Below are 13,559 nucleotides of genomic sequence, written 5' to 3'. Positions count from 1 at the left end.
GGAGGGATGGATTCAAGGGCTAGAACGCTGGGACAGTGATGCAGATGGGTAGAAGTAATTTATTTTTAAGCGTGAGTAGGAACATTTTTAAGTGTTGAGAACAGGAAGTTTAAAAACATTCCTACTGTGTTCCAGACACAATGCTAAGCGCTGGGGTTACAAAGGAAATCGAAAGACATCCCCGGCTCAGGAGTTCAAGGTCTAAAGAGGGAGATGACATTTATTAAACACACAGAGTAGGTACTTGTTAAATACTTGTTGACTGACTTTTGAAGAAATTTTGCAGCAGGATAGGACTGGGTCTTTTTTTTTTCCTAGTTTAAGAGCTCTTCCAGGGCTAGGGAGCTGAGATTAGCTGCATACATTGGCTGCATACATGAATTAACAACCAGAATGGAAAGTTGGTCATTGTCAGTGAAAGTAGGGAGAGTGAGGGGAATGGAGAGTCATGAGTGCCATACCTCTTCTCTGTGAGTTTTTGACAACGTCGTAATCCTTTTTTCTTGTGGGTTAGGAGAATGCCTTGAAAGGGAAAATATGTTTAGTGGAACACCAGGATGTCAGTGGCTCCATGTGCCCTCTCTCCTTTGGTGGTGGTAAGGAGGAGGGAGGTTTGATTCACTCTGGATTAGTGGAGAATATAGCAGGGCAGGACTATGCAATTCCATCCTCCACCTCCTTCTAAGAAACAGCCTTTTCCTACTGTTTACACCCCCCAAAAATGAAGTTGCCGGTGTATATCTGGTATTGACTATTACTCTGTGCTATTTGCACAGTATTGCGTATGCTGGTAAAATGATTCCTAGCCATTTTTTGTGAGTGCACTTAGGTCATCTATCATCCATTCACATTTTTGTGTTTCTTATTGCTATGAAATTAAAATAATAACAGTTAATAGAATTGGTTCTTATTGGAATAAATCTTGTGTGGTATGGCTGTGCTGCACAGTCATTTATATATACATTTTGTAATTGTTGGCAAAAATAAAACCTCATGTGATAAAAATCCATTTAGTACCCTGATACAAACTTTAGTTTGATACATACATATATACAAGATATGCAAATGAGTTTTGTCTGTAAGGTGTTCATCTTCAGGCATTTCAAATTCCAATTTCTGCAGAGCACTGTTAAGTCCTGGGAGAGATGATAGGATCCCTACTTAGATGAGACTTACAGTCTAGTTGATATCCGGAGGCTTCTTAGAGGAGGTGATATTTGAATTGGCCTTCAGAGGATAATAGGTTGTCTTATGGCAACTCTGAAGGCTCCCAGCATATGTGATGTGGGTGAAGATTTGCCATCATCACTGAGATTTAAGAAGGTTATTGAGTATGCTGATTAAGCTTGGGGTGGGGGGGGGGGGAAGGAATAGAAATGAGATGCTTTCTGAATATACATGTATCTTTTAGTGAAACTCTTGGAAGATCCTTACCTGATGTTTGACATGCTACTTTTTTTTCTCTCCCAGTATTTCCCTTTGGTTCTTAATTGAGATCAGGAGGGAGGAGGTGGACTTGGAAATGTTGTTCCAAAGTACCTTTACCCCCCAAAGGACTGTCTTTCCATTTGTGTGACAGATAACTTTCACATCTAATGCCTTTCCGCCCAAGAGAATTAGTTTCATCTTACAGATGCATAAGCATCATTAAATAACTTGTCTCAGGTCACACACCTAGGAGATATCAGAGGTAAGACTTGATTTAAGGGCTTCTGACTCTAAATCCAGTGCTAGTGATATATTATAGGGAAATTTGGATGTCAGAGGAGATGGACACTTAGCAAAGGACACCTTTTAAAAAAATCTTGTTTTTCCTCCGTGTATCCTCCTCTCCTAGCTTTCCTTACTTATGAGAAAGAATTTTTTAAAAAGGAAGAAGAAAAAAAATGAGATACTAGAGAAAGAATGATGAACTTGAAATCAAAGAGCCCAAGTTTGAAGCCCAACTCTGCCAGTTAAGGGGCCTCTGTCACCCTGGGTTAGTTACTTGACCCCCTCTAGGTTCCAGCCTACTCACCTGTAAAGTGAGGGAGTTGGACTACAGAACTTGTGAGATCCTTATGTGGTCCTGTTCGTGGTCTAAATTCACTTTGTCCTTTTTGCTTCTTGAAACTGAAGCAGTAATGTGATATCTTTGATTCCTCAGAATTCTAGAAAAACAAATCCCTCCCCCTGCCCACTCCAGATCCTCAAACAACTTCCAAGTAATCTCTTCAAACCATAGAAAAGCTCCTTTGAAACTTGAAGGAGAGTGTCATTCTTGGTTATTTGTAGTAACAATGGCAAGTGGTAGCATGGACGGTGCAGGTTCGCAGATAATCAGAACTATAATTCGAACAATAACTAGGACTCTGGAATCTTTGATAGATTTCCTAGTAAAGGGTGAGATGGGCACAAGGTAAGTGGAGAGAACAAAGTAGAAAACTTCCATAATCCTCAGAAGGTTTGGTTATGGTTTCGTTAAGCTGTTTAAGGTAGAAACTTCTGGTTATCAAGCACTCACATAAAACTGTATTTATAGCCCTGGTAGAGATTTTTGTTTTTGTTTTTGCCAGACTGTCCATCTCTTTTCTGCTTGTGTTGATTCTATATAGTGTATTCAGTGTTCCTGTGTAATACACAGATAATATATCTGTGGTTGACTACGTCTTTTTCATTGTTTCAACTTTAGTTGAGAGACTTGCTGATGAGTAAGGGTTATTAATTAAGGCAGGCTTTTCTTTATGTTCATAGAAATTAGAGAATTTGTATAGATAGTTTGTGTTCAACTTGGAGGGAAACTTGGCTCTCTTTCTAGTTTAATTAGTCAAGTGACTTTTCAGAGGCTCCGGTTTTCAAATAACAAGCCCCACTGTAGGAGGGCTGTAGTCCGGGAAGACTGTGAGCAGTTTTCTTTGCTTTGTACTCTGTCAGTGTCTAAAGAACAACGTCTATTGTTCTTGGAGTTCGTGGTTCCTTTGCCTACGAAAAGTTTTCATAGATTGCTGCAGCAGTTGAGCTTTCAGTTAGGAGCAAGTTGCTGGTATTCCCTTTGCCAAGGTCTTGCCTGTCACTTCTTTGCTGTATGTAATTAATCAGCATAACTGATCTTCAGAGTCATTATTTCTTGTCTGCTTTATTCCTCATATGAAATGTCATGGATTTCACTTGAGTGGGGTCCTTTGAAACATAAATATGGCCATAGATCCAGTATCTTGGCATGTATACTACTTTATTTGGCATGTAATATATTTTATTTTCCCGGTGACCTTGTTAGGTATTGTCATCATACAGGTGAAACTAAGGCAAAAGCTGTCTTCTAGGGAATATCTATAATCTGAGAACTTTCATCTCTGGCTTTCCTCCTCATCTCTTGCCTAATTTCACATTGGCTGGGAGCCTCGTCTTCCTAACCTCAGGGCCTAGAATTTCTTTGATTCACCTTTATTAGGCAGCACCTATGGACTATTTCAGAAATGTTTTATTGTTTCTCCATATTGAATTTCCACATCTTTCCCTGAGATAACCTTTTTTGAAAAATTAAAATTTTGAAATGTAAGCATGGTACTTTCTGTTGCTGTATACAGGATATGAGAAAGACTTTTTTTTAAAAGTACTGTAAGCCATTCAGTTCAGGATTTAAGTCTGCTATCATTGGTGCTATAACAGGTATGCTACTTTTCCACATACTTCTCCATTTTTCTGAATAGCCTTTGTTTGGGTGTCATGAACTTGGATTTCTTTGTGCCTTACTTGCTTGAATTTTAAAAGTGACGGAAGAGATATACCTTTAACTGCTTCTTTATATTTTTGGTTTTTAAGGATGATCTTGGAAAAGGGTCCTGCAGTGCATCTAATGACTTCATGTATTTTACAGAATGGCCCCAAACCCAGGAAGACTTGAGTTCAAATCCAGTCTTAAAGGCTTAGTAGCTTTGTGACCCTGGGCAAGTCAGTTTCCTCAACTATAAAATGGGGATAATAACAGCATCTATGTCACAAAGTGTTTTGAGGACCAAATGAGATACTGTTTGTAAAGCATTTATGAGTGCACAGTGCCTGGTATGTAGTAGGTGCTTGATATGTACTTATTCCCTTGTCCCCCTCTTTAAAAAATAGAGCATTTGAACATCTGTCAAAACTTGTACAGGTTCTTTTCCCTACAAATTTCTCCTCTTTTGTACAGATAATTTCTTCCAAATGTTCCCAGGCTCTCTGTGTCTTTTATTTGCTTGTAGGAAATGTTCTTTCTGGGCTTTCCTCCTGTCTTCTCTCTCTAACCCTCCCCCACCTCCTAGTCTTTAAGTAATTTTCATTGCCTTGTGAATGAATTTTGTATTTGTGACATTGTAGCTGCTAAGCTTTTAAGTTGGGTGGGACATAGCCAAATAAAAAGTACATATGTGTTGAATGTTTGCCTGTTTCAAAATAGTGACAGTCGGGGCAGCTAGATGGCGCAGTGAGTAGAGCACCAGCCTTGGAGCCAGGAGGACCTGAGTTCAAATCTGGGCTCAGACACTTGACACATGTACTAGCTGTGTGACCTTGGGCAAGTCACTTAACCCCAATTGCCCTGCCTTCCCCCCCTCAAAAAAAACCAAAAATACTGACAGTTCTTGACTTAAATAAATTCACAGAATGCAAACTCAGCTTTATATAAATAACTTTACTGTACAGTACTGGGCTTCTTGCTCTCTCTCCCCCTCCCCCATCTTCTCTCCCTCCTCCTGCCCTTCCAGTCTTCATCTGTAGCCTCCCACCGCTACCCAAATAAAATGTTTTTTTTTTTAAACCCTGCAAGAGAAAGTAGAACAACCTATTGGGATCAGAGGTTTGGCTTAAGACCTCTGGCCCTGAAAGAGGAGAATTTCCCCACTCTGTCCACCAGTGCCCCCCCCATTAATCTCCTGTCTGCCCATCTCCACTGTTGATCAGACTTTCCTGTCTGGATCTGGGTCCTGCCTGGAAGTGTGTGCTCCCACCTGTCTGGACCCTGTCCCTGCCCCTATGTGTCTTAAGTCTTTAAACCATGTGCCAGCCCCCTCCCTCCACAGGTCCACTGCCCCCTACTTGCCTTCATCCCTCCCCCATGTCTTTTGGCAAATTGACGTTAGGTAAAAATTGTTTTACAGAGAGGTCTGCAGAGTGGTCCACTTAAGTAAATCAAGAACTACCTGTACAATGTAAGATTTTAAATTTGGGGACCAAACACATTCCTAAATCTTTTTGACAAGAAATGTTTGTTGAGTAGAAGTGCCTGTTATGTGTAGAGTACTAGGCATAGAGATCCCTGCCTTCATGGAGATTTTACAGTATTACTGACATGTTTGCATTTTTCTTTGAATTCCCACCATTTAATACTTGATACTCAGTTAAGTGCTTAATAAATGTTTGTTGACTGACTTGACTGCTTGCATTCCTTCGGCAGTTCAGTCAAATTGGTCGGGTTGTTGATCCTTCCACACACCTCAGCATGTAGTCTTATCTCTTCACTGTCTTGTTTTCACTGGCTGTCCCTCCTTGTGCCTCTTGGGATTCCTAGCTTCTTTCTCAATTGATAAGTGGTCAGAGCGTATGAAGGAAGAAATATGAATAGGAAGAAGAAAGAGATGTTGGAGGGGCTGCAGGAAAACAGGCATATTAAGGCATTCTTGATGGAGTTAGGAATTGCTATAGCCATTCTGGAAAGCAATTTTGAATGATTAAAAAGTCACTTTAACTGTGCATACATACCCTTTGACCCAGTGATAACACTACTAGGTCTGTCCTTCAGATAAAAGATCAAAAGGACCTTTAAGTACCAATTTTATAGCTGCTTTATTTATAGTGACAAAGAACTAGAAACTAACACATCATTTAGGAAATGGATAAGTTATGATATAAATGTAATGAAATATTATTGCATCCTTAAGAAAACTCAAAAGGCACAGTTTGAAGTAAAACTGGGAAGACTTCCATGAAACGATGCAGAGTAAAATGAGCAGAACAATTTACAGAATACAAGGTAAAAACAATTTAAGAACTCTGAGGAAGGTAATGACCATCCATGATTCCACAGTACCGATGGTGAAACAAATTACCCACCTACTGACAGGTGATGGACTCAAAATTCAGAAGAGACCTACATTTTTGGACGTGGCCAATGTGGGAATTTATTTTGCTTGACTTGTTACAAGGGTTTGACTTTTCTTTTCAACGGGTTGATGGGGGGGTGTGGTTAGAAAAGGAACTAAGGATGGACTTCCCTTTCCAAATGAGAAAAGTCATAGTCAAGCAGGACAACTTTGAAAGTTATATATTAATTACATGAACTGTTGCTGAGTGAAGTGAGCAGAACCAGGGGAACATTGTATATAGTAACAGCAACGTTGTTCATTGTCCAACTTTGATAAGCTTTTCTCAGCAATGCAGTGATCTAAGACAGTTCCAAAAGACTCATGATGGAAAATGCTATCCACATCCAGAGAAAGAACTATGGAGTCTGAATGCAGATCGAAGCATACCATTTTCTCTCTTTTTTGTTTTTTCTTTCTCCTGGTTTTTCCCTTTCGTTCAGATTCTTCTTTCAAAACATGACTAATGTGGAAGTATGTTTAACATGATTATACATGTATAGCCTATATCAGATTGTGTGCTGTTTTTGGGAGGATGGGCGGGAAGGAGGGGGAAAATTTAGAACTCAAAATCGTATAAAAGTGCATGCTGAAAAATAAAAATAAATTTATCTTTTTTTAAAAAAGAAAGTTATATATGTTGACTTTGTTATATGCCTAATTTTGGGATAGGCAATAGCAACTGGGGAAACTGGCTGCTGATAGGATGTGAGCTTTAAAGAAGGATATGAAACGGGTCAGGATGTGAAGGAACTTTAAAAACCAAACAAAGGAGTTTGTATTTTTTCATTTGGGAGCCACTGGAGTTTCTTGAGCTGTGGAGGTTCTTGGTCAGACCTGTGCTTTTTAGTGTTATCACAGCTATGTGGAAGATGATTTGGAGAGAAGGAAGACACTGGATACTAGTGGTTATTATCAGTTGACCTCCCCAACCCATCATGCAGTGAATTTTTCCATACTAAATTAATTTATTTGTTTGATTGTTTTTTGTTGTTTTGGGCAGGGCAATTGGGGTTAAGTGACTTGCCCAAGGTCACCCAGCTAGTACATGTGTCAAGTGTCTGAAGCCAGATTTGAACTCAGGTCCTCCTGACTCCAGGGCCAGCGTTCTACTCACTTCGCCACCTAGCTGCCCCTATACTAAATTAATTTAGTTTTTGGCTGATAGCCTTTCTCACTTCCCTAATTCTAGGGGTACTTCAACATAGAGGCCCCTTCAAATACTTTATCCACAATTTGTTCTCAGATCTTGACATTTCTAACCTCACAACATTTTTTTAATCAGTTAACAAAATATTCTTACTTGCTTTTTCCTGATAACTTTATTTTATTTTATTTTCAGTTCATTAAATATAATAAATATTCTCTCCTTCCCTTCTCCCAAAGCCAGAAAAACAAAATCATTACAAATATGTATAGTCATGCAAAAAAAAAAGAAACTATACTTCAGTTTACACTCTGAATCTATTAGTCCTCTCTCTCTGGAGGCGCATAGCATGTTTCCTGTGTCCTTTGGAATTGTGGTTGGTTGTTGTGTTGATCAGACTTGTTGAGACTTTCAGACTTGTTTGTCTTTAGACTATTGCCATCATTGTATAAATTGTTCACTTGGTTCTGCTTATTTAAGTTTGCATCAGTTTATACAAGTCTTCCTACTATCCCCTGAAACCATCCCCTTCATCATTTCTTATATCGCAAATAGTATTTCATTACATTCATATACTATAGCTTGTTCAACCATTCGCCCAATTAATGGGCATCCCCTCAGTTTCCAAATTTTTGCCACCACAAAAAGAGCTGCTAGAAATGTTTTTTGTACCTTTGAGTTCTCTTCCTCTTTCTTTGTTTTCTAGTGACAATTTGGGGGATAGTTGCAAATGTTCTCCAGAATGGTTGAACTAGTTCATAGCTTCACCAATAGTGCATTAGTGTGCTTATTTGCCTACATCCTCTCTAGACAGCTAGATGGATAGAGAATAGGGCTTGGAATTGGGAAGATGAGTTCAAATCCAGTCTCAGACATTTACTTAGCTGTGTGAGGAAGTTAGTTTGGCCCCATTGGTCTTAGTTTCTCATTTGTTGTGAGAAACTTACTTAAGCCTAGGAATAAATAATACTAGTTGGAAAACTAGGAAAGTTTTCATTATATTTTACATTTATTCTTAATAATACAGCTTATTCAGACAAATGCAAGCCCTTTTATTGGCTCCCAATTAAAATCTCCCGTCTTGCTTTCCATTGGCCACATGCAAACCTGAACTGCTCACATCATGCCCCCTTCAAACAGCTCATTAAACATGTGTATAAGCTTCTAATATTTCACCTGGTCAGAAGCTTGATTCTGCTAGATCACAGCTCTGATTGGAACCAGTCACCTCTGACTTACATCTGACTATCACTCAAAGCTAGGAGGAGTACTTTTAATCCTGTGGAAACAAAATTCCTCCTATTGTTTCCCACAATTCTTCCTCTTTTCTTGTATTCAAATTTTTCTTTCCACATCTTTAATACTCCCTTATTTTCTTTCTCATATGAATTCTTCCCCTTATCCATCTCCTCTTCAAGTAGGCTTTAAGGGGGAGAGGCTGATCAATGCATTGACAAATCAAAAGGGGGCAGTCCCTTTTGTAAAGACAGATACAGAAACTCAAACAATAATGCGGTTGTCCCTTTAAGATTCAGAAGTCTCTTCTCATATAGCTGTTTGGCTGGGAACATCATTTGATGAAGTCCTCTGGTCTGTTCCAGCCATCTCCAGCACAGCATCTCTGCATCTTCTTGTCTTATAGACACCCACTTTCTTTCGTCCATTCTCCTACAAAAGTGACCTTGGCACAATTTTAAGTTACCATTCCTAAATATATAAGTATAAATACTCTTATCATTCTTACAAAATTAAAATTGGAACCGCGGCCAGTTGTTGTCATGTTTAAGAGATTCACATTAGAACCTAATTTTTTTATACTTTACACTAATCCATTAATCCCTCCATCAGAAGGATGAGATTTCACGGAGGAATTAATAACAGGCTCCAGTACATACATAAATACATTAAGTAATCGATTTTTAACTCCGTACGTATCAAGTCATCTAGTCATGCCATGTTTCTTTTAGGTCATTTACAAACTAAATCACAAACCACTTTTAACATTAATTTTAACAAAACTTGAGACAAGTATGATATTAACTAAGTAACAAAATAATATTCTCACAAGTCCTTGACCTGTCTCCATACTATTACAAAGAATTAAAGGACCCTAACTCATACAGGAATATATATGTATACTAGTAACAGATATCAAGTCTAAATAGCTAGTTTTGTTTGGCCTAAAATCCTAAGCCTGATAGCTCAATCTTATAGTAACTTAAGATGTTCCAGAATCAATTATTTAATAGATTTTTCATTGTGCTTACAAAACTTTTTGATTATAGAAATTTGCCACTAAGAGATTAGGGACATAACTTGTAGTAAGGGAACAATATTTCCCTAACTTCGAGGCAAAAGTTATGTCAAACTGCAAACTGCATTGAGCCAGGCTTAAAAACTGCCAGGTTTCAGTTGAGAGATCAGCTCAGGTGGAATAGCCATTTTCCCAACCTTTCCATGAGATCGCCCTCTATAGTCCATACCTGTACCTCACAGGGTTGCTGGCATCATGGATCAGTGCCTCAGACAGCCTTTCTTGATATCCATACCGGGAGTTAGACTCAGAAAAAGTCAGTTAACAGTCCCATCAGTTAACAGTCCCATTAGCTCTTTGAATAGCAAGTTCCAATAATCAGTTTAAGATAGGACTGTAATGTTACGTTGGTTAAGGAACATCTTTAAAGTGAGCCTTAAATAGCTTGCATGGACTTCTACCCTTGTTCATAAAATTTTCCATTAAAATCATGTTGTTGCTCTAATAGATTTGGAGCAGTTTCCCAAGCTTCCCTGTTCTCCTCTAACTATGCCCAATCTGAAAGAATGAGATATACTTCAAAAATTGAACCATGTAAATATGATAGGTTCAAACACTAACTTTATCTTATGTTTTAGGTCCTGGAATGAATTCAAATCAAAACAGAAGCATTTAAATTTTCCATCAAGGCAAAGCTATTCCACAAGTTACCTCCCTCTTAGAAATCCAAACTGAAGATGTCTCTGATTTAGTTCCAGTAATTAATTACACCATTTTGAAATTCGTGAGTACCTTATTCCATATAGATACACAGTAACTTTAAATCCCAGGCTTAGTCTATGGGATAAGGATTCAACATAGTGTTTGTATCTTTATTTCTTTTCCTTTATCTAACTATTCCCATAACATTTAGAAAGAATGTTCTTATTCCAGAGATTGTATCTTTCACATGACTATACAAGACTACCAATTTACCCAATTATTTGATGGGAAACAGCAAGACTTCACAATAGTAACAGATTCTGACAGACATTTTTCCTTTTATCACTAACTACTTGTTTTGATTACAGAGACCTGCCATTAAAAGGAAAAGAAAGCATCACAGCCTTCTATACACTGAGTGGCATCTCCCCTAGATAGTGGGATTCTTTTTACATCAGATGGCAAGTCTCATTAATCAGAACTTTACCAGGATTCACATCTTTAGTTCTAATTTTTGTCTTAAAAATCAGTCACTAGAAATCAGTTTTGTTGACTTCAAAAGCCAGGTTTGGAGGTCAGCTGGTTTCTGACCCTGCTGCCCTCTCTCAGTAAGATTTCCAGGTTTCCCAGCCTCAGAGGCCCGAGGTCACTACCTGCGGGACATTATCTGTAGCTGTTGCACCTTCCCCCTTCTTCCTTTTTTCCAGGTGGGGAAAGGTAAAGCTCTCTCTTCTTGTCCAAACTGGGGGGGCGAGTGGTGGTGGGGGGGAGTGGGGGAAGGAAATGAAGAGACTCTTCTGAAACTCCTTACTCAAATTTCAAAACTTACAGAGAATGTTAAAAAAAAACCTTTAGCAGTCCCAACTTTTTCACCTCTACTCAAAAATTTAGAATGGGGCATTGAATGTGCCTTTCTTAGGGTAAAACACGTGCGGAAACAATGCCCTTAGGGTTAAGAGTTGCCCTGTTTCCTAGTTCATTCTCCAACCTGAAGACGTCCCAAAGTTTTCTCCCCTCATCCTAAACTTCTATAGAACTTCCTGATTAACATACATAAATATATCCTTATGGGGCAGCTAGGTGGTGCAGTGAGTAGTGCACCAGCCCTGGAGTCAGGACGACCTGAGTTTAATCCGGCCTCAGATACTTGACACATTTACTAGCTGTGTGACCTTGGGCAAGTCACTTAACCCCAATTGCCCTGCCTTCCCCCCTGCAAAAAAACAAAACCATAAATATATCCTTAGATGATACAGCTTGAAAATCACACCCTATATTTTCCAAGGATTCTCATTTCCTCAATAGGAATTCTACAACCCAGAAACTTTTTGCACAGTTTATAAGAACTTAAATATAGACAAAGCTTGGCAGTTTATCCTAATTCATTCATTCTTCTATATATTTTTGCACAATTCTTAACCTAACATCTAAATTACAAGAGAAATTGCTTTTTTCATAAATTCCTGGATATCATAAAGTGCCAGATTTTCTGGTCATAAAACCTCTTGTATGTAATTGACAAAAATTACAACAGGAGATCTTACAAAGTCTTTGCATAATTTCCAAGTTTCCTTTCACAGACATACTTTTGTAAATATTTTGTAGCAAAACAATTTTAACTGACACTTCTTTTTAAATAAAGACAAAACTTGGAAGTTTATGATTTCTTAAGTTATAGCAGTGGTCCAGTAGAACAGCTTCTTAACCCATTCATCATTTTTCTCTAACAGCACAATTCTTAACAACATTTAGGTAAGAGAAATTGCCTTTTAAACAAGTCATTATGAATTTAGGTAAATGCATTTCTAAATCACCTTGCACAGAGAATCATTCATCTCATCACCAACATGTGGAAACTATCACTCTAAACCACTGTATATATTTTCATAAAAATCTGTTATAATCTTCTATCTTACTTGCTTTTAACCAAATATAACAGTTTCAAATTATCACATTTTTATCACATCCCTTTAAAAAAAACCAATTTATATGCAACAAAAGTCAGATTAAAATTGCTTTGACACCATTTCTACCTAACAGTGGTCTCTGAAATTTTACAACCTAAGAGAACTTTTGAAATACTATACAATTTAGAAATAAGATGATATCAATTACTTTTCCAGATTATCACATATAGAGATTATTGATTTATTATTACTTTCAGTATTTAAAAACCACCTCAAAGCCTCCAGGTATGGCCAGTCATTGCCAAATAACAATATGTAAAAATTTTAATTACATTCTGGTATTCAGACCTTAAGCTAAGAGTATCACATCTCACATTTCTAAACACGACCTCAATGGATTCAGTTACCTTTTGGTTGTGTCCCATTACACAAAAACTATTCTTTTATGCAAATCGATCTGCCTATCTCTGATCTGAGAGGAAAAGTTTCCCTGCTTTCTTTCTTGTCTCTCTCTCCACATTCAAAACTTATCCAGATTTAGAATGGAGAGAGAAAGAGAATTTTTTACCAACAACTTTGCCAAAATTTCAAAACCTTTCATGCTTTCCTTAAACTTTAAGGTATTTTTTCTCTCTCTCTCCTGTCCAGCTGCTCCCCTGAGACTGCTGCTGCAGGGAATGAAGGGGAGCGGGGAGATAAAGAGAAAGTGGCATTCTGAGGAAGGTCCAGCTTCTGTCTTTATCCTGTGTTAACCCACTGTTTTCCCAGTTAGCCAGCATTTATCCAAGGGGTTTTTTTGGGTAAAATGCTCAGAGGAATCCCTCTGTCCTCCTCAGTACCTTTTTAAAGAGCTCCTTACCATTCTAGGCAAACCTTATTTATCAATCTAGAATCTGAGATTTGACAAAGCAGTACTTAGATCCTGAATTTTCCTGCCTTGCTCAGGGACCTGACCTACAAAATCTGGCTGTTCAGTTTCATGTTTTCTCATTCAGACTCTTATATTTCTGAGTTCCCAAGGATTCCAAAAAATAGTTCTGGGAATTTAGCAGTCCGAAGAAGGGAAATTCCAACCTATGGGCACTCTGGCCTGCTGGAAACCAGCGGGGGCTCCTCCCGTTGTCCCCAGTGAGACCTCCTTTCTCAGTTGCTAGAAATCTCATGATGAGCCCCCAAATTGTGTGAAACATACTTAGTCAAGGAATAAACAATACTGGTTGGAAAGCCAGGCAAGTTTTCATTATATTTTACATTTATTCTTTCTGAATAAATGGGTAGCCCCCTTAATGGAGTACAGTTTTTTCAGACAAATGCAAGCCGTTTTATTGACTGCAAATTCAATTCTCCTGCCTTCTTCTTCATTCTCTGGATGCAACCCCCTGAACTGCCCACATCGTGCCCCCCCCAACAGCTCCTTAAGCATGTATACAAGTTTCTAACCTCTCACCTTATCAGAA

This window comes from Trichosurus vulpecula, chromosome 6, assembly GCF_011100635.1.
Source record: "Trichosurus vulpecula isolate mTriVul1 chromosome 6, mTriVul1.pri, whole genome shotgun sequence".
In the NCBI taxonomy this organism is placed as follows: Eukaryota; Metazoa; Chordata; class Mammalia; order Diprotodontia; family Phalangeridae; genus Trichosurus; species Trichosurus vulpecula.
Note: the sequence above shows the minus strand (reverse complement) of the source record.